At 33.1% G+C, this 23267-nt stretch overlaps 2 long non-coding RNA genes across 2 annotated transcripts in view; one reads left to right on the forward strand and one right to left on the reverse strand.

The window, feature by feature from the left end:
- The first annotated feature begins 2466 nt into the window (after nt 1-2466).
- Nucleotides 2467-14577, forward strand: LOC117112407. The gene is made up of 5 exons (XR_004446037.1): nt 2467-2554; nt 9557-9670; nt 10102-10288; nt 12982-13059; nt 14378-14577. It is a non-coding gene; the product is annotated as an uncharacterized LOC117112407 (long non-coding RNA).
- Nucleotides 14578-17079: 2502 nt separating this feature from the next.
- Nucleotides 17080-23267, reverse strand: part of LOC117112408 — a 14625-nt gene continuing 8437 nt past the window's right edge. Inside the window, exon 3 of the long non-coding RNA XR_004446038.1 lies at nt 17080-20738. This is a non-coding gene — a long non-coding RNA (uncharacterized LOC117112408). The remainder of the gene's footprint in view (nt 20739-23267) is intronic.

The raw sequence follows: 23267 nt of genomic DNA on the forward strand, positions 1-23267 counted from the left end.
TTGAAACAAAAAATTATGACAACAAGGCATGTAGACTGTAGAACACTTCATTTATTTTTGAAAGAAATTTTTGGCCAGTCCTCTGGCCTTCACCACTTTACTGAATGTACAAGTTGGCTGTTACAAGTTCTATACTGTACAATATAAACAATATAATAGTGGTGTAGACAGATTATAGGCCAATTATCTAATATTTGGCCTATAATCCATCTACACCAGTATTGTATATATATATATATATAAATAGTATGTGTATATTATGTGTGTGTTTATTAATTAAATATATACAGTATGTCCTTTATTCAAATAATGTATATAAATGCTGTCTCTTATACACATCTAGATGTGTATAAGAGACAGTCTCCAAGTATAAATATGCCCATCTTGCCATTGCACACTGTTTAAAAAAACTTTACTACGCCAAAGCTAATTACCGTAATACAGTAGTTCTTGATATGCTGTTTTTTCTTTGTTTTTTTTTTTTTGAAAATCGGAAAATTTTAAGTGCTCAAAATTCGGGATTTTAACACGTCTATTGTTAAAAAACGAGTTATAATCGTTGTTGATACAAAAAAGTTAATAGAGAAAAGACATATATAAATATTAATTACTGAAAAAATCATGAAAATTACGCAGTGGCTTCATAGGCACATTTATCATTTCGAGGGCTCGCAAACTCGGAAAACAAGTTCCAGAATGTGAACCCTTTTCACGGATGAGTGATTGTGTTTACCAAAATGCAGTCTTCTGATTGGTCCGTAATTCCTGCTACGTAGCTGAACGAAATTGCTGCACTAAACCAGGGTTGCCATTTGGCCTTTTTGACGGCCAGATTCCTAAAATCTGGCCGTAAAAAAACTTGCCTGGCCGTAGCATTTGAAAAGTTACGGCCAAACTATATTTGTCCGAATTTTTGGAAAGTTTACATTTTTTTTCAATATAGGCCTAATATAACGTAGACTTGTTTTGGATATTTTGTTTTTGTTAGCTTAAATTCTATATTTGATACTAATCTTGTACCTTTGTTTGTACTTGCACTAAACACTTCATCATGTTCCCCGATTCAGCGATTCAGAGAGTTTATTTAAAAGATAACAGTTACATTTAATAATTTAAATTGTTCGGGTGAAATATATTGTTTATGAAGTTTATCATCGTTTAAGCTTTATGAAGACAGTTCATTGCAAATTTGTACCATATTGTGTGTCTTTGTATATGTTCTGTCTTACTAGTTGGAGGTTCTATCTTTTTGAATTTCTTTTGAATATGAATTACTTCACTTTATTTAATTTATTATTGAGCAATTAAATTGTATAACCTAGGTGCCGCAGTGTTCTTTATGGAGAGCGCCATATACAAATGCTCGATATGATCATTCGGGTCGGATGGCACCTCCAATTTCTAGCAAGTTTTGCAGAGACTTCTTTGAAGTTACTCTGGAGTTAGATTGCATATGAGAATGAAGAAGATAATTCTGATAGCAACATTGATTTATTGCTTTAAATACTGCGACAATAACATTCAGAGGCGAATTTAGAAGTTTAGATAAAAAGTATTTATTAACGTTTTCATAGGTTTGTTTTAAGGCCAGTTTGTGTTACCTAACTATGTAACTTAATTCATTCTAATTAAAGAGCCACAGATTTGCCAATAACAGGCCTTTAAAATTTTTGCTATAAATCGACTACAATGTACATTAATATTTAATACATTTAAATCAAATTTAGTTCAATCTTGATATTGTGATTTTAAATAGCAGAGGTGGATTTAAGGGGAAGGGATGGTAAAAAAAAAGGGAAAAAAAATGATCGCCCAAACGCATCAGGTTAATTTCCTTTAAGATGGTGTTATCTCGATCGGACCCACTTTCGCCCCCCCCCCCTGCATGCCAGCAAATAAAGAACATAGGCTATTGATTTTTAACATTGTTCTGTGTACAGTATATCATTTGAAAAAGTGCTGCTGTTTTTTATTACTTTATACTTTTTATACTGTACAGACTAACGCGGCTATACTTTTTATTCATCATGTTTCAATTTCAAACGAATGACCGCTTATTTTCGTATAATTTTTTGTAGTATTTCAAATGAATGTACCCACTATTGTCTTCAAAGATGGTGTTATCTCGATCGGACCCACTTTCGCCCCTCCCTCCTCCCCTTTTTTCGGCCCCGGCCCTCCCCCTTTCGGACATCTCTGGATTTTCCCCTAAATTGGCCTACATGCCAGCAACTAAAGAACATAGTCTATTTATTTTAAACATTGTTCTGTGTATATCATTTGCATTTCTTCAATTTCAAACGAATGACCGCTGATTTTCGTATAATTTTTGTAATATTTCAAATGAATGTGGTCCACTGTTGTCTTCTAATCGGATTAAAAATCTGGCCGAATTTTGGCCGATATCAAAAAAGTTTGGCCGAATTTGGCCGTGAGATGGCGTGTGTTTGGCCGTGAAGCTTGTCGACAATCTGTCAACCCTGCACTAAACCACGTGAAACCACTGAACGAAGATGCTACACTGCAGAGATGGCGGTTGTTTTTGAACTAGTTCGTAAGTAATTTTGACTTTCCGAAAATATATTAACGATCATATTAGTTTATTTGATACGTTGACATTATGGACTAGGTATTCTGATTTTAAAAATAACTTTACTTACCTAACTAATTTGCCGTATTTAGAGGATGATAATTGGCTAGGCTAGGCCAGTTGCTCGTTTGGAATTTTCGTTAGGCCTCCTAGTTACAAATTGGATGGTTCGTGATGTTAATCGATTGTTGATAGGCGAGTTAATTTAGGGGCTAGAACTGGTAGGGTATTTGACTTCGTTTAACAGAAGCCATATGCATTATGCATTAACATCACTGAAAACTAAAATTTAATGAAAATCAGGTGTTGAGAGAGTGAGATTTTTAGCCAGTGAATTTCAATGGAAGAAAGTTGCAAGACCTGAGTCTAGGCTAGTGAAACAGAGCATAGTGAGCTAGGCACGTGCTATATTAACGCTGTGTTTCTCATTACTGTTAAACAAATTTGATTACTATATGATAATAAATGAGCTATGAAAAAAAATTCTTTGATTTTCTATTATTTTACCTATTTCTCTGTAATATCAAAGATTCAATATTTTCATAATGTCAAATTAGTTACGTGAAAATTAGCCCCGAAGAGAGCAAACCCATCTAGCGTGTACAGCTGCACATCAATACAGAACCACCCTTGGTCAGGGCCATGCTTGTTTTCATTCCGGTTTTTATATATGAGCCTCTCACAACCTAATAATTTTTTTTTGCTCCTACGCCTAAACAAAATAGTCCTATGTTAGTGTTACATGTCAAATTCACTCTGCACATGTTTTTTTCTAAGTACTAAAAAAAATGGTTTTTTTTCTTGATTTGGGGCATTTATAATTCGATTTCAGTCTAGTGAAAACCCATATATATGAAAAAGTACCTGTTTTTTCCATTTTTGAAGGAATTTTTTGAAAATTTTAACAGGCTCACATACAGAAATATCAATAAACCTTTATGACGTAATTTTATACGAATCGTATTTGAGCTTAGTCCAGATACGCAGCATTCACAGTTCAATGATTTTGAAACAATGGATTTGATTGGTCGAACCAAACAGCGTGTCCAAATTTTTCCACTGCTGCACACAGCACTTCGCATCGACCACAAGGTAAAACCGAGCAAGCGTGAGCGATGTTTACGAAGGATTAATGTTGAATCTCGTAAAATTTGCTTCTGTACAATTCTTGATCATACTGAATTTACAGAGAGAAGTTAGTTTTCTAGGCCCTGGTTAATTAGTTATTACAGATTGAATTTTTAGTTGACAAACATTTTTTTCTATGGACATCAGACATTAATTTATGTTTTATTAACTTTTATTTGTTCATATTTCTTTCAGGACAAACGGATTAGAATGGATCTGTCAATACCAAATTATAATTTTATTAAATATGAATGAATGTGATTAAAAATAAAAATAGGCCTACATGTAGTGGTGTAAATTTGTCCAGTTTACTATACAGTGATATTAATTACCGTAGGAATAAATGAGTATGGTACCCATTAAAATTATTATTCTTTGTAGACTTTGTGACACATCACATCAATCATATTTAAAATTAGTACAAATAAATGTGGCGACACACACATTTCATTATTGTTTTAATAATTGTGGTGGTTGATGATTGGTTGATCGTTTTAGAATGATAGAAGAGAGAGAGAGAAGGAAGTTGTGAAGATAGAAAGTGAGATGAGAGGGAGGGAGGAAGCGATGATGGTGAAAGATAGAGTTGAGAGGCAGGTGATGCCCTAAAAATAATATATAAAAGAAGAGTATGTAAAATGAAATCAATAAATTCAGGCTTCAAAAAACGATCGCCCTGGCCTACACGAACTCCGTACTACTACTTTCCATATCTTCAACACACTGCCTACCGCCGTTGTGAAGGGCCGTCGTGTTGCGTGCTGCTAATTTGCATATAATATTGTGAAAAAAACATCTTATTTTATTCAAATCAAACAATATTTCGTCAATGAAATTAGTTTATTAACATTATATTTTAAATAAAGATTCCATAAATGAATTTATTTGTATTCTGATGGCATTATTTTATACAATTCATACCTAATTTGTGACATTCTATACAGCCACCAATAGAGGGCGCTATTTTTTTACCTTGTCCATGGCCAAAATCACTATATTTCCCCCATTTTTCTGGGGCCATAACTTTAGAAGTAAACATCAACAAATTGTAATTTTTGTTTTTATTTATATTGAAAGTAAATATTATATCCACCTGTAAAAAAATTAGTTTGCAAGTCAAATGTTTAGAATTCTTGTCGGACACCCTAACAAAAGTGTATTAAGTGAGAATGGGAAGTTGCGGAAGGAGATCGAGGACTGGACGAGAAAGTGCGACGACTATGGGGACTGCATTAAAGACGAACAGATTGTTAATTATGATTTGGAATCCGATTTTTAAAATTAGAATTATGAAATGAAGTGTGATGAATTAACATCAGAAGTGGACAAACTGAAGAATGATCCAAGTACGAAAAAGAAGAAAAAAACAAAAAAGCAGATGAGCTAAAAAATGAAATTAAATCATTACTGACGAGGATAGATGTAATTAATAATGCAAGACCGGAGACGGCGGCGGGAGAAGAAGGGTAAAAAAAGTCAAGTGATTTGGTTGATCGTTTTAGAATGATAGAAGAGAGAGAGAGAGAAGGAAGTTGTGAAGATAGAAAGTGAGATGAGAGTGAGGGAGGAAGCGATGATGGTGAAAGATAGATAGTTGAATGGGAGGGAGAGCGATGATGGTGAAGGATAGAGAGAGTAATGGTGAAGGGGAAGAGAGGACAGCTTGGGAGAGAATGTTGAGGGAGAAAGAGATTGAAAAGAAAAGAGACAGAATTGAAGAAGAAATAGACAGATGAGGGAAAAAGAGAGTATTAAAACTGCAAGATAGTGAAATTAATTTTTTCGTTAAGTCAATTGAAATTAAAGAAAAAAGTCTAAAACAAAATGATAAAAAATTAAGAGAAAAATTAAAAACTAAACCTAAGTTAACCTAAGAACAGAACAAAAAGACCATACAATTAAATAAACTAAAAATACTAAATAAAAAGCTTAAAAAACAGGTACAGGAAAGAAAAGACCAGAGGCTACAGTAGATCTGGAAGAGAGGATACGTGCAATAACAACGAATCAACAAATCGATGTATTTTCGAAGGGGAAATATAGCAATGCTATAAGGGATGTTTTACGTTGATTTATTGCAAATGGGAGTTGGTATAAATAATGTAGAAAACATTGTTTGAACTGTTTTAAAAAAGCTTTTGGGGATGGAGGCATCTCGTTTGCCTTAAAAGTCTTTGGCAAGCGAGATGTTCCTTGAGGCTAGAGCATTGTCCCATTTACATATAGTTGAAGTTGTAGATCGTAGTGATGGTACCTCTAAACTGGGCCATCACTACTGTACATGGCTTACGACCTAAAACTAAAAGATGGCCATGCTTTTCAAGCTAAGAAAAACATGAGTGACAGAATCAACCTTGATTGCATTTAATAATTGACATAGTGGATGAGGTTGTAAGTACTGATAGACGGGGTGAGAGGAGGAGTGCAAAATTTGGTGGCCACTTTGAAAAACCATGAGTGACAGATGCGCAACACAAAAAAGATTTAACAGACTTGGAAGATTATAGGGAAGAAATTCTGCCTGAATTAATTGAGGGTTGGGGAGTGGGGGCTTACCTGAGACAGAGCAAATCAAAGTGGCCAAATTAGATAAATTATTGTTGTGGCTTTCATATTCTTGTTGGCCTTGCGCATCAGGCAGATGCGAGTTTATATGTGTGGGAAAGACTTGTGCTGAGTGATGAGAAGAGGGGAACAGAGAGATTGGCAGCGTCGAATGTGAAGAGTGGTGAGAGTGGTGCTGTGTGCCTGATCTGCACTGTATGTAAGAGTGCAAGGGAGAGCGCGTGAGAAGAGTGGTAAGCCGGTGCAGTTTAGAGCGTTTTTTGCGAGTGAAAGAGGTAAGAAGAAAGTTCCCCTCGCTTCTTTCAAGGGGAATCGATTTAATATTATTTTTATTGATAACATTTCAATATAGATTTTTAAAAAAACAATTTATGATAGAAATTTCATTTTGAATTAAAACTTTCAAATAAAATTTCTGTCCATCATGCTTTGCTGTAATAATCCATTCTTTTAAACTAATGTTAAGTGTATTTCATTGAGTAGTATAGCATTAAATTGTTGCCGCTTATTTCTAATTTGCAATAGATAGTTAACTTTCATTTTGAAAGTAGAACTTTTGATTGTTAACATTTTAATTTTAATTAAATCTGTAGATTTTTAAAATACAGTATTTGCAGTAGAAATTTCATTTCATGCTTTGTTTTGTATCATCCATCCTCTTCCAAATCTTGCTAAATAGATTTCAAAGTTATAGTTGCAATTGTTGCTATTGTATTGTTTTTGTAATAATTATTTAAAATAATTTTGTTTGCTACATGTGCTGTTTATCAATTTTAAATTTGTGTTTGGCATGTAAAATATCTAATTGTATGTGTTAAATTTTCAAGGTATTGTCATGATTTGTTTAGAATTTAAATATTATTTTATGACCTGCATTTGACAGTAATTAATTTCATATTCCTTAATTGCTATTTTTGTGGGAATGACAGTGTGAGTGAGTGAGGATGACTAGTTTATATACATTGGACACAAATGAGGAGAAAAAGTAGAAGTGGCTGAAATACAGAACATTTAGGATACATTTTCTGACTTTTCTTTGAGAATTTATTGAAGAACAAATAATCTTGAAAGCATGGATAACCTGAATTATATAAATTTGTTTACAGTACTAAACATTTATAACAGAGATAAGAGCACTTGTTGGTAAACAGCACAAGTCTGTGAACACATTTTACCTGGCAAAAGTTAGTACATTAATACATTGCTTTGTTGTCTACAAATAAAGAACTTGAAACGTCTGTCCAGATGGAAATCTGCAATACAAGTCTAAAAGATTAAGTGAACGTTGCAAGTTGTTTACAATCTACTAAAATAGCAACGAAAAACATTGCTTTTTCAGGTGAAAAAAATCTCACATTTTATGAGAAACTGAGCATTGCTATGTTGTTGAATAGTTGCTGAACAGCAGGAGTTGAGGTGGAAAATTTGCGTGTTGTACTGTACAAGATCAATTGAGCATTTACTAAGTTGTTCACATCAAGAGAAAATCAACTTGTTGGATTGTACACGGTTTTGTAGTATGAACAATTACAGAAGCAACCTTAGGAATTACTGTAATCCCACAGAAAGCAAATGAATTAGTGACAAGATGAAAGTGAATGCATGTTGAGAAAAATAGCAATTATAATATGTACAGTGTTTGAAACAAAATTAAAAACTTTATTGGATTGACCCATAAAAAAAAATTTTTTTTTGACTGTTTTGTTTCAAATATACAGTATTCTAAAATATTCAGAACATCAAGCAAGTTCTCAAAAATTACAGTAACTAAGCCAAAAATATGTTAAAAATAGCATTCCATTGAGAAGCATTTTATAGCCGCAGTCAATGTAAAGCCTATTCAGAAATATCAAGTTTTGACCATTGCCCCGCGTAGAAGCAGCTACGCTGACCGAAGCTTGTGTGGCAACGCCTAGGCAACGGTCAAATGCCACTCAATAATCACATGCTTTTATACTTTGTAATTAGCACACTGACATATAAATGATTGAATTGATTAAAAAACAGCATTTCAATTACTTAAAAACATTTCTTAGGCGTACGAATTGTGTAATTAATGATTAATATAGAGTACTAGCTTTGTCGAGAGAGAGCGCTAGGCATTACGTAATCAACAGCCTCGCGACGGTGCCACCTGATCACGAAGGGAAGCAAGTTAATTATTGGAAGTGCGTAATTACTGTACGATTTCTCATTAATTAGTAGATCGATTTCTAAAATTTTTGTTTCTAAACATTATTTACACAGGCTGCTTTCGACTGATGTAAAAATAATCATGAAATTATCTAAATAAATTTTGCATCTGGAATCTCTAACTTTAGTACTGTAAACACATCTATAATCAAAAATAGTATTTTTACCTACTGTGCACTCCTAATAATATCTTGCGATATATTTTCATCCAGTTCTCTCACTAATTACACCAGTTTTTAGCATTTATTACTAAAAACAACATTCTCTCCCAGCGATCCATGACGGTAACAACTTGCGATGTTTGTGTCTAAATAAATAAATGTATTTGCCAGGTTGAGTATCCAATTTTAAGGAAAGTTCTGTTCATTGCCAGGTCATTAATTTTATTTTGTTAATAAAGCGATGCCTTTTCTTAATTATTGTTATTTGTATATTAGTAGTACTGTTTCGACGACGTTATTAAATATTTTGGTACAATAATGACATTTATTACAGAGCCAACAGCAATTGCATACTGAAGCTGTATTCACATCAAATTCCCATCCGAAAATGTTTCGGTGTGAATGATGCTTTTTAGGGCCATATATTTTTGGTCAATAGGTAGGCCTAGCCTAGCCATTCACTAATAATCATTAAATACATTTAGAACCAAACATTACGTTTTTTTTTTTAGGGCCTTTATTACATTTAGGGTCCATAGTTATTACACTTAGAAACTTATATTTAGATTACACTTAGGACCTTTATTTCATTAATAGAGTCAAAAATTATATTGCATTTACGATCTTTATTATATTTAGAGCCAAAACATATTACACTTACGACCTTCTATTACATTTAGAGCCAAAATTAATTAACTCAGGACCGTAAATTACATTTACTGTAGGTCCAATATTTGGCCACAACCTGTAAAGTTGTTGTTATACTGTACTTAGAAACTTCATTATATTTAGAGCCTTAGGATCACTTTCATTACATTAAAGCTAAGAAATATCTTTTTTATGTATTTTTTGTGTGAAGATTTTTAGTATAGTATTTTTAGTATATATATTTTTAGCATAAATTATATATTTCTTTCAGCGCAGCTGAAGGTGGTTGGTGGCACGTGGGTTTCATCGCAGCTAATCTCGCACGTTGTAACCGCCTACTGCTTGAATAGGCTGACTAAGTTCAGAATCGGACCAACATTTTAAAGTAAGTCCAGAATCGGAATTTCTCTTGACAAGCAATCCATCTAATCTTGACCATCTACAGTATTTTTATGAATGCACAATAAATGTCTATTTTAGTGTAGAGTTTCTTGTGCACAGGCTAGTGTTAATGTCTATATTTTCTACTATGTATGAGGTTCTTCTCGATTTTACAGTTTTTAGCCCGCTTTCTGAGGGAGAGGGCTTATACTACTATGATTTTGAGCAAATTTTGAAGCCTTTTCTTTTTCTATCAGAGCCTTTGTGACGTGATTAGGCTGATTTTGCAATAATATAGAAGAGAAGGTCTGGGAAATTTAAAGTATGAAGAGTTTTTTGAAAATATTGTCGGGAAATATGCAAAATTATGTTTTTATATCATATCTCTTATCACTGTGATGGGTATCTGATGAAAGTGTGTTTGTCATTGGTCAGATTGCAAGTGCCAGTATATTCCATATTGTGTATATCAACCAACCACAGCCTGGAATGGTAAGCTTTACTTCTAATATTGCGTCTGCGTTGAGTTTATTTAGTAGCGATCTGGGTGGTCCAGTGAGAGAAAAACAATGTGTGTATAGGCTGGCTGGGTACGTGTAGCAGATCAGATATTACAGAAAATGTAAGCTATCTTTTAATTTATGGATTCAAACTAATCATAAGTTGCTTTTATGTGTATTAAACTTCAAATCACTATTTACTCCTCATGTTGTCCGGTTGTCTAGTGGAGAATTAGCAAGAAAACAACTTTCTTTAAAAAAAAAAAAAGCGGAACTTTCGTGACAATCGCTGCACAGGAGGTACCGCAGCCCAGAGAGTACACTCTAGCTAGCTTTCAGCTGTCCACATGCGTGAGTGTTGAATTATTAAGATGATCCCCAAGTCATTCACCAACCACTACAGGATGGCATGTTATCTTTCTCTCAATAGAAGATCGTTTGATCGTTCAATCTGGTTAATTTAGGAAGTTAGAACATTTAATTTAATGTACTACCTTATATTATTTTCTCATAATGGTATTTTTAAAATGTTCAACTTTTAATAATAAGTACTTCAATGCTATAGCCTATAGGTAGGCTAGGCCCTAGGTCTTGTCTAGGCCTAGGTAGCCTAACCTAGCCTAAGCAAGATTTGTTGCCATTGGGAGTGAGTGACTTGAGACCTAAAGATTTAACAGATGCATTGGTTTGATTGATTTCTGGGCCCTTTGTTAAATATTAGAAAGCCAAAGTTATAACCAGAGAGATATAAAACATGCTCATCTGTCCCTGTTATAACCAGAGTCGATTTTGCAGCATGGGTGATTTTTTATTTATTTATTCAACAATATTTTGAGAGGATAGCTCAAACAGCAATACTACATAAATTATGAAATTGCAAATCAACCTTCAAATTTATTTGTCGCTAAAAAATATTTTGAAACCAAATTTTTTCCTGTCTGTGAGCTAGTAAAATATTCTGTGGGCTAGTAAAATCTCTAGTAAACTAGCCCAGTGGGCAAGTTACCAAAAAAAGTTAGGGCAAGCCCTGTTATTATTCTTGAAAGTAAAAATACAATACAAGAAATTATTTCGTTGTTGGTAAACCATATACAAGAATACTACAAAAAACATTACAAAATTTAAAAAGATATACAGTATTCGAAAAAACAACAAAATGTACATTAGTAAGTTACGTATAATCATTACAAATACTGTACTCGCGAGAATAAGCGCCCGGGCGCTTAAAATATTTTTTGCGCTTTCTGAGGGGCACTTATTCAAATGGGGCGTTTATTTAAACGGGGTGCTTATGAAAACAGATTGGAAATTGAGGGGGCGCTTATGGGAAATTATTTTAATAATAAAAAATTCAAGAGGCACTTTTGAGAACATGGCTCATAGCAAGAATGCATGAATGTTTACATAACAGCAAAATAGCAGATGCAATTAGTGGTGGGTAGTGGTTAGCTTGTTGGCCATCGGCCAATTGAGATTAGCAGGATGGCAGGATCATTGTATTTTTCTTTAAAACTCAGATGAGAATGTGCTTAAGGTCGAAAAAAAGAAAAAGAGGAGTAGGACTAGACATAGACAAATATGTAAAAAGATTAAAGTTGGAAATATCCTGTCTGTCCAGGGATCGGAGCTCTCATCTGTCCAAGAGAAATATCCTTATTTTGATATTGACTGAAGAAGAGTGTTTCCACTCTACAGCTCAAATCATGCCAACAACCACAGTCCAAGGATTGATTGGATTAATAATAATAATAATAATAATAATATATATTTATAAAGCGCACATCTCCACCAATGGTGCTCAAGGCGCATTATTGACTTGCTAAAAGGCTTAATCAAATTAGAAGGGGGGACATATTCAAATTAGAAGAAGGCGCTTATTCAAACGGGGCGCTTAAGGAAATTTTCATGTTAGGAGGGGCGGTAATTCCAGAAAGGCGCTTATTCAAATGAGGTACTGTATTACTTAAAATAATAAATACAGAAGTTGTATTGAGGAGTAAAAGAAGCATAAAATCAGTTAATATTACATTGTTGAGGTTATGGAAAATAAAAGCAATACTGTATATATTAAAATACATTAAAATTAATAAAAAATTTGGAAAAAAAAATAATTTAAGATAGGGCATGTTTTGGAAAAAAAATAATTGAAGATGTTGTTTGTCCACATGGTGTTATTTGCAAGCAATGCTCAGGCTCTCTTTATGGCTGCGCGCAATGCTTGACCTGCGTATAAGGCGACCCCCTCCCGATTTTGAGAAGATTTTTTTAATGATTTTTGTATGTTGGGTACATAAGACGACCCACGACCTCTGCTTAATCGTCGGAATTCCAAATTTTTCTACTTTTTATGGTTTTGATACTGCATCTAGCACGTAAGACGAGCATGATTTAATAAATCTAAAATTTGATGTGCGTATAAGGCGACCCCATATTTATTGATCGTAATTTGATATTTTGAGCCTCATCTTATACGCGGGTATATACGGTAGCTGTATTTTTCATATCGATCAAAGACACCACAGTTCTACGATCAGTTGTAGCTTGCACTTCAGAAGTAAAGCGTACACGTCTCATTATTATTAAAATTATCAATAACAGACTACTATTAGGCAAACAGTCTGTTTAATATACAGTAGTATCTGTCTTTATATTTTTTCAAATTGCTTGCAATACAAACCAAGGTATTTGTTCATAAATGTGGCTACTGTAAATCTTATTGTTTTTTGGGGTGTTTTTTTTAACAATTATTAAGAAGCAGAATAAAACATTGCCATTACAAGATAGGTTTTATTTTGTTCTGTTATTTTTTTTGTAGAGTGGCATGTTGGTACAGTCAGCCAGAATGTTAAGAAGCAGTGGTGTTCAGCTTCAGGATGAGTAGGGCTATTGCACGGTAACTAAATGACATTCTGACACAGATTTGTATTTTCAAACACATGTACCACAAGGTACTTTTGTCAATAGACTAAAAAAAATAAATCACTTTCCATTATTAAAAGAATTATTAATATAATTACCACTCATATTAATATATGAGCGGTAACTAAATGATGTAAATCTGACTTGGGTTTTATACCTATTGTACATGTAATTAAAAAAATCTGTGAATTTATAGGCCTAATTTTTTTTATACAGTATTACAAGCAATCCTTAAGGCATTATTAATATGAGCGGTAACTAAATGACGTAAATCTGACTTGGGTTTTACACCTATTGTACATGTAATAAAAAAAATCTGTGAATTTAGAGGCCTAATTTTTTTTATACGGTATTACGAGCAATCCTTAAGGCATTATTAATATGAGCGGTAACTAAATGACGTAAATCTGACTTGGGTTTTATATCTATTGTATTATTGTATTATTTATCATAAATATATGGTGATTTTTTATTAACAAGACTCCAGTAACTAAATGACAAAAAATTTAGGCAACTGCAATATACTTGATTAGGTATTTTCTTAATGATTCATAGACATATTTTTAAGGTAATCGGTTAATTAATATCAAAACAATACGATATCAAACTAAACATGTTTAATAATTAATATCTTTTTTTTCCTCCACTTGATTTTACAGTTTTTCTTAATTGTGCAATACGTTTTTTCCACGAATCGGTAGACATCTTGAAGTGATGACAAACAACCCAAGTCAGTGGTGCGTAACCAACAGTAATAGAATAGGCTTAGATGCTTATTTAAAAATTCATAATTCCGTAACAGAGGGTCTTATCACATAATTACTCTCAAACAGAAGTTATGAATTTTAAAATAAAACGAGGACAAGAATTCAGCCTCAAAGCTTATCTTATTTCTGTTGGTTATGCACCACTGACTTGGGGTTATTTACCATTACTTCAAAATGTCTACCGATTCATGGAAAAAGCATATACAATCATCATCATAAATTATATTTTGCTCAGTACAGTATTATATGAATATTCAATCTGATAGCATGGAGGAGTAACCCTCCATGCTACCAGAATGCTGTACGAGAAGGCTGAATGAAAATATATTGGGATGTCTTATGGTGAAGTTTTATCCATCTCATGTTGGTGTTGAATATATGTGTAAATACAAACGCTATGAAATAATGTTATTTATGGGAGAATTAATTTAAATTAATATTAAACATTTACTTTTAAATCATTTTTATTATTAATGTTTGTCTTAACCAACAAATATTAAGTCTAATATCATTTTTCTATTACAGGCTATTTGCTAGTTGACTCATTTGCATAATTCACCAGACCATGGTCTCAACACAATGATGTAATGATAATGAATATTCATTGCCAGACTCTGAAACTACAAAAATCAGGAAACTGCTGAAGTGACACCAGATCAAGAACAACTTCTAGAAAGCATATATATACTTCAACGTGGCCAATTGTGGTGGACTACTACTGCTGCTTTGATTTTAAAGTAAGTCCAGAATCGGAATTTTGTTGTTTAAGTTCTTTTTAGCGGTTGTATCAAGCATTCATAGTGTCAATAAATTGCTGACCCCAACACTTTCATTCGTCATTGTGAACATGTGCGCTCAATCCAACAACACTTGCAATGGTAGATCGTTGGTCTGGTTAGGTTTACACAGCGTGACCACTCACAATTTTTGATATACCCAATGACTGGATCAAAATTACCCAAGATTCAGCAAAAATTGGCCAAAATTACCCAAGCTTCCTGAAAATACATTAAAATTTGAAAAATACGTGTTTTTCGCACCTATAGTTTCCCTTTTAGTTCAAGTTATTATAAACCATTTTTTAGTGTAATTGTTATTCATGAGGTAATAATACGGATAGAAAAATACGCACTCAGTCGGCCCTCAGTTTATTAAGAAAAATATACATTATCACTGTAAAATGTGCGCAATCAGACCTTTTTTACTGTAATAGTGACGTCATTAGGGGCGAAGACCATTCGTATAATCGACATTCTTAAAATGGACGTTTTACTGTGTGAAGAGTTTTTTGCAAAAACATTGTCGGGAAATCCGTGAAATTGTATGTTTCTATAATTTTAGAATAAAAATAATTATTTTATTGGAATTTTAACTGTAGAAAGGCATACGTCATCTGTGCATGCGTAAACTTTGTATCACGATATTCTTCAGTTCTGTTTTTGTTTATAAAACGTGGTGCTTGATGGTGCATGCTTAGCACAGCGGGCTGTGAGTAGTAATGACTTAGAATTACCAATATTTTTAGCCTACCATAATAATAGAATGATTGTTTAAAATAGATAAATATACTTATATAAGTATTTTATTTTATTAAACTTAACTGATGTTGAAAATTTAACCTAGCACGACCGTCTAACAAGAATGGGGACTTCCCTAGAGATGCCTGGAGCAAGAATTTTTTTGTTTCATTGCGGTAGCCAGAAGATACACGCATTTCCAGTTGTGTTGAAAATGATGAAATTTCTTCATGTGAACATTTGTAATAAATGTCAAAGTTTCAAAATAATTAAAAACTTAAAATTATGGGAATGGTGTGGAGCTTAAAATGGGGCTTATACACAGGTGACATTTGTTACTAGCCAAGCTAGGCCTGAAACATTGGCCAATTGAAGCTACGTAGCTGCCTAGATCGTAACACAAACCTTATTTGTCTTCAAGAGTATTATCATTTTCAAAAAAAGTGTTCATTGTCTAAAAAAACAACCAAGTTAAATATGTACTAGGCTTAGGCCCCTAGGTAGGCCTACATACGTACTACTATCGATGTCTGTCTGTGACAGTACATGTGTTGATGTTGGTGGCGCACTTTACAGCTTGTTCCCTGCACTCAGGATGAATAAAAACGATCATTTTCCATCAATTATCAACATTTTTTCGTTGATTTAAATCACTTTTTCAACAAAAATAAGGGGGGAAAAAAGCGGCTAGAAAATCAGTATATTTTTTTATTTGGCCTTATTAATGTAAGTCTTAATATTTGTTGGTGAAGTCTAATATCATTTTTCTATTACAGGCTGTTTTGCTAGTTGCCTTATTTGCATAATTCACCAGACCATGGTCTCAACACAATGATGTAATGATAATGAATATTCATTGTCAGACTCTGAAACTACAAAAATCAGGAAACTGCTGAAGTGACACCACAGCAAGAACAACTTCTAGATAGCATTGATAGCGCGGCCAAAGGGGGTGAGTGGTAGGTGGGTTTCACCGCAGTGAATCTTGCACGTTGCAACCTCCTGCTGCTTGGAAGGGCTGCGGAACAACATTTTAAAATAAGTCCAGAATCGCATCAACACTTAAGTTACTTACATCACTAACCTTCTAATCATATAACCATCCATTTCATGAATGCACAACAAATGTCTATTTCAGTGAAGACTTCCCACAATAAGAAAGTATAATATATAGTCCAAGTCACTGTGTTTACCTGTATGTTTTGTATTTATGTGGTCTGTCTAGATAAAAGTGTTGGGAGTTCAATTTACGTGTAACTAACAATACACTGCACGACCTCAAACATTGTACGTTGTTCTTCCTTAAGGTCTATTTACCAGCCAAAACATCTTATGAAATAATACTTTAAAAAAGTGAAAATCGGTATTTGTTGTCATTGCCTGTTTCTGTTTATTGGGTTTTTTTTAGCACAAATGAAATAAATTAATTATAAAATATATTGGGAAAATATGGTAAAGTACTGTATTATTATCAGAAAAGAAAAAGAAATGGAGTGGGGAACAGGAGATTGAATACTAATAATAATAATAATAAAGAAGGATTTTATACACCATATACCTGAATTAAAGTGTCAAGTGACCTCATTGATCCTGTTGTTTACTTCTATGAAAAGTTAGTCTCATTTTTACCGTATTTAATCATTGTACACTTTCAAGTTTTTAATTGCGTTTTTTTTTTTACTTTTATGACATAAAATAGTTTTTACTTCTATGTCAATTTAGCCTCATTTTTACCCTATAAACTTTGTTTGGTTTTATGTAGGGCCACATTGAAAATGTTGCAATTCTTAATCTGAATGTGGCTAATGTTCTCAAGATCTCTCTTATATACAGTAGAACCCTTCATTTACGTACGGGACGGGTCCAGAGATGTTCGTAAAAGTCATTCGTATGTAAAATCAGGGTTGTGTGAAATTCCTATGCATTTACACTACCGATATGCTGGCCTGCACTGGAATTTTGTTGGATTGGAGCCAAAACTCGCACTCAAAAGAAATTCAAAATAACGATCATAAATGTACAATACTATAATGTGTATGTGTACTTTATTCTCTCTTTCTCAGACAGGGCGAGCAACGCAGCAACGTCTTCCACTCGATCCGTGTGCTGGTAGCGTCAAGTAAATACAGAATAACCCGGAAACCAGAGGTTCACTTGTTAAAAGAAGAGTGCTGATTGGCTGTAGACACGACACTTGGACTTGGCGCTTGTTCTACGCCTACGTTAACATTTATGTAATTAATAATAAAGTTTTTAAAAAATGTGGGTGTCGGTGTCTTATTTTATGAGGGAAATAAAATTAACATTAGTGAGATTTGATAATAAAATCCATTTTTAATTAAAATTATTCAAATATCATTGGTTAAAATAATTTTGGTAGGTGGGTAGATTATTTTGTCTGTTCAACTTGTGCATTGGGCAGAGTTTTCTCACAGTTGCAGTTGTTGATCGGTGTGTCGAATGTCGGTGTAATGTTTGCTGATAGTGTACAGCAAACCGTCTAATGACCGAGTGAATAGACTCCACGCCTGACGATTAATTCTTGACATGCATGTGTTTTGTACATGAAATAGGAACTTTATTTATGACAACAATGACATGATTTTACGTTCGGAAATGAAGGGTTCTACTGTATTACTGTGCACTGTTACGCCTATTCGATTTTTTTTATTTATTTCAACAATTTTTTTTGGTTAATTTTTAACCTTTCACAGATATGCATAATGAAATATATATTTCATCAAGAAGCCGAGATGCCTTTCAGATTTATTTTAAATAAGTATTGAAAACGTGACTGTATTACTATGCACGGCTATTTGATTTTTATTTCAATCTTTAACTTTTCACAAAATTGCATAATGAAATATTTTATAATAATAGTCATCGCTCTGTAACGCCATCTGTTGTGAACTGTGAACCCATCTTAAGAAGCCGAGATGCCTTTCGTATATATTTTAACGTATCGAAGTATTAAAAACGTGTCAGTAATGTTAATTATGCTGTATGCCAGCAAAGAATGGAACAGACACAAATAAAGACCAGAGAATTCTAATCAATTTTGTATTTATTTGACTGTTGGCTTGGCATGGGCCTATTTTTATATTTTTCCTTTAGTCCGACTGCCCGACCAGCTGTGTTGGATGGGGGATTGACCAGTCCAGTAGGGGCTGCAGACGCCACTGTGCAGCCAACCCCCTCCCCCAGAGGTTCGCCTGAGACAGCAAATACTCGAAGAAACCTCGAACCAAGGATGGGAATTATATTTCTAATAATTCAATTAGATCAAATCAAGAATTACAAATTGGTTTTGCATATATTTTAATGTACAGTATTTAAAATATCAAATTCCGTATCAAAAACCATGCTGCTTTTGGTTGCCTAAATTAACTGGTTAATCTGGTTGGCACCACTAAAACTATGCATAGTGTTCTATGCTGCTCTTCAGACTGAATCGATCGCTCTTCATATCACGGCTGGCAGCAAATATTCTAAAATCATCTTCAAATCGTAAAACAAACCTTTACAACCTTGGCCCAGCTGGCATCAATAATCTTCTGTATACACTTAGAACTACAGAATTTCAACTCAGCATGAAGCAATTACCGCCATGCAGCCAGTAATGAGGGCGTGCAGGAGGTTGCGGAGAAGTGCATTGTACAATGTGCATTGAGAACACTAAAAAAAAACCCATACCGTGCAAATTATTAGAACAATTGCATAGTAAAATAGCCGATTCCAGTTGAATGAGAATGTCAGCTGCCTCACCATGCATTATAAACTGTCAACAACAACAACATTGCTTACACCAGAAAAGAACAAAAAATAACCTCATCACCAAAACCAAAACATTTCAATTTTACGTATATTAAAATATACAAAAAAGAGAAACTTTTTGGAATTGTAAACCAAAAACCAATGAAGTAAAATAATTATTATAGGAATACTCAACCAGAAATTTGATATCAAATCAATTTACATAAAATATCTGTCTTGTTTCTTGCTCATTAGCTAAACTAAACAACATGGAAAATGGAGACATCATAATTATTGGATTTGTTGTTTCAAATTTTGCAGCACTGTAATTTGGAAATTTAAACAATTTATGTTGGTAGCAAAATCGTGACATACAAATCTTGCAATCTTGCAACCAATATTTGATCAAATGTCCAATAAGCCAATAACAAACACGCGTACGTGTGATTGGTTAATGGAAAAAAAAAATGCGCTCAACTTACTAACCGAAAACGGTCGGTTAGCGCTAACGGTGAGAACCAGGCTTTAGTTTAGTAAATTAGTTTGTCTTCATTTTCCGAAGTATAGTTATTATACTTATTAACAATAAAAATTATATCAAAACATGAAAAAGGGAATTCTTATTTCCTCAAATACAATTTTTAAGAATGTTCAATTAAAGATTTGTTGTGGTAACATGTATACCAAAACAAGGTTGTTTTTTTTTAAATTAAATACTTTTGAATGATTTGATTATGTAAACAAAAATTGTGTTCTCCTTTTCCATATTTGGTAAGATAATATTATATTATATTGTCTTCATTTAATATATATACAATGTATATTATACAATGCATTTTATAACAAAATAAAACATTCTACCTATCAGAAGCACCACAATGTCATATGTAAATATTTATAACACAAGTTTCATTGCATTTTTTAATTGACCAATCATGTATACTGCACAAATTAGATGTTTATTTTATCTAAATTATAAAGCACATCAATTTGATAATATATATATAAAATAAGAATAAAAAATTTAAGTGCTTCAGATAAATTTACAAATTTACAGTTAAAACCTATTTAATCATATTTATTTTAACAACATAAGAAACATGAATTTTAAGGGAACTATCAATTTTATAACAATAAAGAATTCTGAATCAATATTTGTCTCAATGAAAATGAAATATTTCCCAAAATAATGACATAATGTACTTATACCAACTTTCTCCATTTCGATTAAATTGAACATTTCCTACTATTCAGAATTTGTTTTACAATTATTGTTTTATGCCAGAAAAAAAAACCAAAAAACTAACATAATTAGACTATGTTTTTAAACTCTTCTTCGTGTTTTTGATAAGTTTAGGTTATCCGGAAATGTTCAGTTTCAATTTACATTTTAAAACTTATTTTAATGACTCCACTCGGGCTGTGTGGTCATCCTCAGTGGTATGGTAACTTGCACCACTAGTCATCACCAGTGGTATGGTATCTTGCACCACTGGTCCTCATCAGTTTTGTGGTATAGTGGTGTGGTATCTTGGCACCATTGCTCCTTATCAGTGATATGGTATCTTGCACTTCCTCATCAGTGGTGTGTGGTACCTCACAAAATTGTTCCTCTCCTGGAATGATAATGAAATTAAAAAAATTGTAGAAATCTTTCTAACCAGTAACAAACATAAAACTTGTACATGTATAAAACACACGCAAAGAAATACCTCAGGAATAAAGTGGTACCCAGTGTTGTAAGATAATAGCTACTAAAGTTTCCAAAAAAAACAAAAGGATGACAAAATCTTGCAAACTGTGCCGTACTGTATACAGGTTAACACCGGAATTTCGATATTTTCCGTAAGATCTCGTTTGATCACAAAATACAACTAATTTAATTAATACACTATCTCATGTGCCATGGGATGCACTCGAATTGTGCAATAATGTGGACAAAGCTGTCGGTACCCCCCGGTTTGATGCTGAACTCTGTCGCCTTTTGCGACTAAAAGAAGTATGTTTTAGGAAAAAAAAAAGAAAATTCCAACTCCAAAAAATATTGATGATTTTTTGGCGGCATGCAAGGTATTTAAGGCTACCTCTATGAAAAAATATTCTTATGTCAATAAATTATCAAATGACATGAGCGCTAACCCCAAGCGATTTTGGGGCTGGATTAAACCATGCTATAAAAATAGAGATAAATCGAATATTATTCGCCATGGGGACATACTTGCATCTACACCTGGGGAGAAAGCTAAGGTTTTTAATGATTATTTTAACTCTGTATTTAAGGTAAATAATTTTAATTCCGTCAATCCCCATCTCCCAGAATGTCCTCTCGATAACCTTTCAACATTTCAAATTGATAAAAATAAAATTGAGAAGCTTCTAAGTCAAATTGATAAGAGTAAAACATCGGGAAGTGACAATATTAGTAATGTTATTCTAAAAATTGGTGCAACTCCTCTTTCTAGGCCACTACATTATTTTCAAATGGGCACGTTCCCACAAGCATGGAAAATGGCTAATATATGTCCTATACATTTTTGAATGTTTAATTTTTAACCATTTATTTTAACACGTCTCACCCGTTCTCTCCCCTGCTCAGCATGGCTTCATATATAGATCATGTACCACCAACCTTGCAACATTAATTTATTTTGCATCAAGCATTTGACAATAAAACACAACGTGATGTCATATACACTGTCAGACAGATATTTCAAAGGCCTTTGACACAGTCGACCCAACCATAAACTCCTCATTTATAAACTTTCAAAATTTTGTTTTACTGGATATATTTTAAAGTTCTGCGCAATTTACTTATACAATCGAAAACAAAGGGTCTCAATTGATGGCAGTACATCAGACTGGCTCCCTGTGAGATCAGGTGTCCCACAGGGAACAACTTTGGGACCTGGGCAATTCCACGGTAACTAAATGACATTCTGACACAGATTTGTACTTTCAAACATGTACCACAAGGTACTTTTGAATATAAACTAAAAAAAAATACATTTTTTCATAACAAATAGCTTCCTCTATATACAGAATGAATTTTTTTTTTTAAATAACTTTCCGTCATTAAAAAAATTATATTAATATGAGTGGTAACTAAATGACGTGAATCTGACATGGGTTTTATACCTATTGTACATTTAATTAAAAATCTGTGAATTTAGAGGCCTAATTTTAAATATTTATACAGTATCAAGAGCAATCCTTAGGGTATAGCAATGAATGAACCTTTTATTTTGAATAAAAATTATTTATCATAAATATATGGTAATATACATTAACAAGACTCCGGTAACTAAATGATGGTAACTAAATGACAAAAAGTTTAGGCAACTGCAATATACTTGATTAGAAGTTTTATTATGATTTCAAGACATATTTTAAAGGTAATTGGTTAATTAATATCAAAACAATAGAATATTGAACTTAATATGAATGTTTATTAAAAAATAATTTATTAAAATTGATTAAAAAAATGATAGGGTTATTTCACGCCAATTTTAACAAATGCATTACACCATGGGACATCATTTTTTTTTCTCCCCACTTTTTCTACTCAGACATATTCATATTCATGAGAAATGGAAAACCTGTCTCTTATACACATCTAGATGTGTATAAGAGACAGATATTATATTCTGTCTCAACATATGTGAAACATTCTTTAGATATATCAGGTATAAAGCTTTATGTTGATCAAGTATTGTTACCAAATGACCACAGTAAGGATGGAATGATGCATGTTCATTATAGGATGTTTTCAGTGGCTGAGTGGTAAGGCAGTGGTGCCAACTAGTCATTGGTGGATCCAGGAATTAGAAATAGAGGGAGTCCAGGGAGGTATTTTAACAGACACCACCATGGCTGTGGCTGAGGGGGAAAAATTGATTATGGCACCTCTAGATGGCCAGAAATGGCACTCTCAGACAAATTTTGATTATACAATACAGTAATAATTTTTCTCCATCTTTAAAAAAACTTTGAATGTAGAACCAAGTCTTCTTGGATAAGCACTCACTGGAGGTCTTGTGTGCACTTCAATGATCAAGTATTACAACAATGTATTTATTAACCCTGTCTCTTATACACATCTAGATGTGTATAAGAGACAGCTACTAAAGAGTGGCTAATAATAGGAA

This window comes from Anneissia japonica, unplaced genomic scaffold (genome assembly GCF_011630105.1).
Source record: "Anneissia japonica isolate Jap-2015-1 unplaced genomic scaffold, ASM1163010v1 scaffold3735_len701357_cov177, whole genome shotgun sequence".
Lineage (NCBI taxonomy): Eukaryota > Metazoa > Echinodermata > Crinoidea > Comatulida > Comatulidae > Anneissia > Anneissia japonica.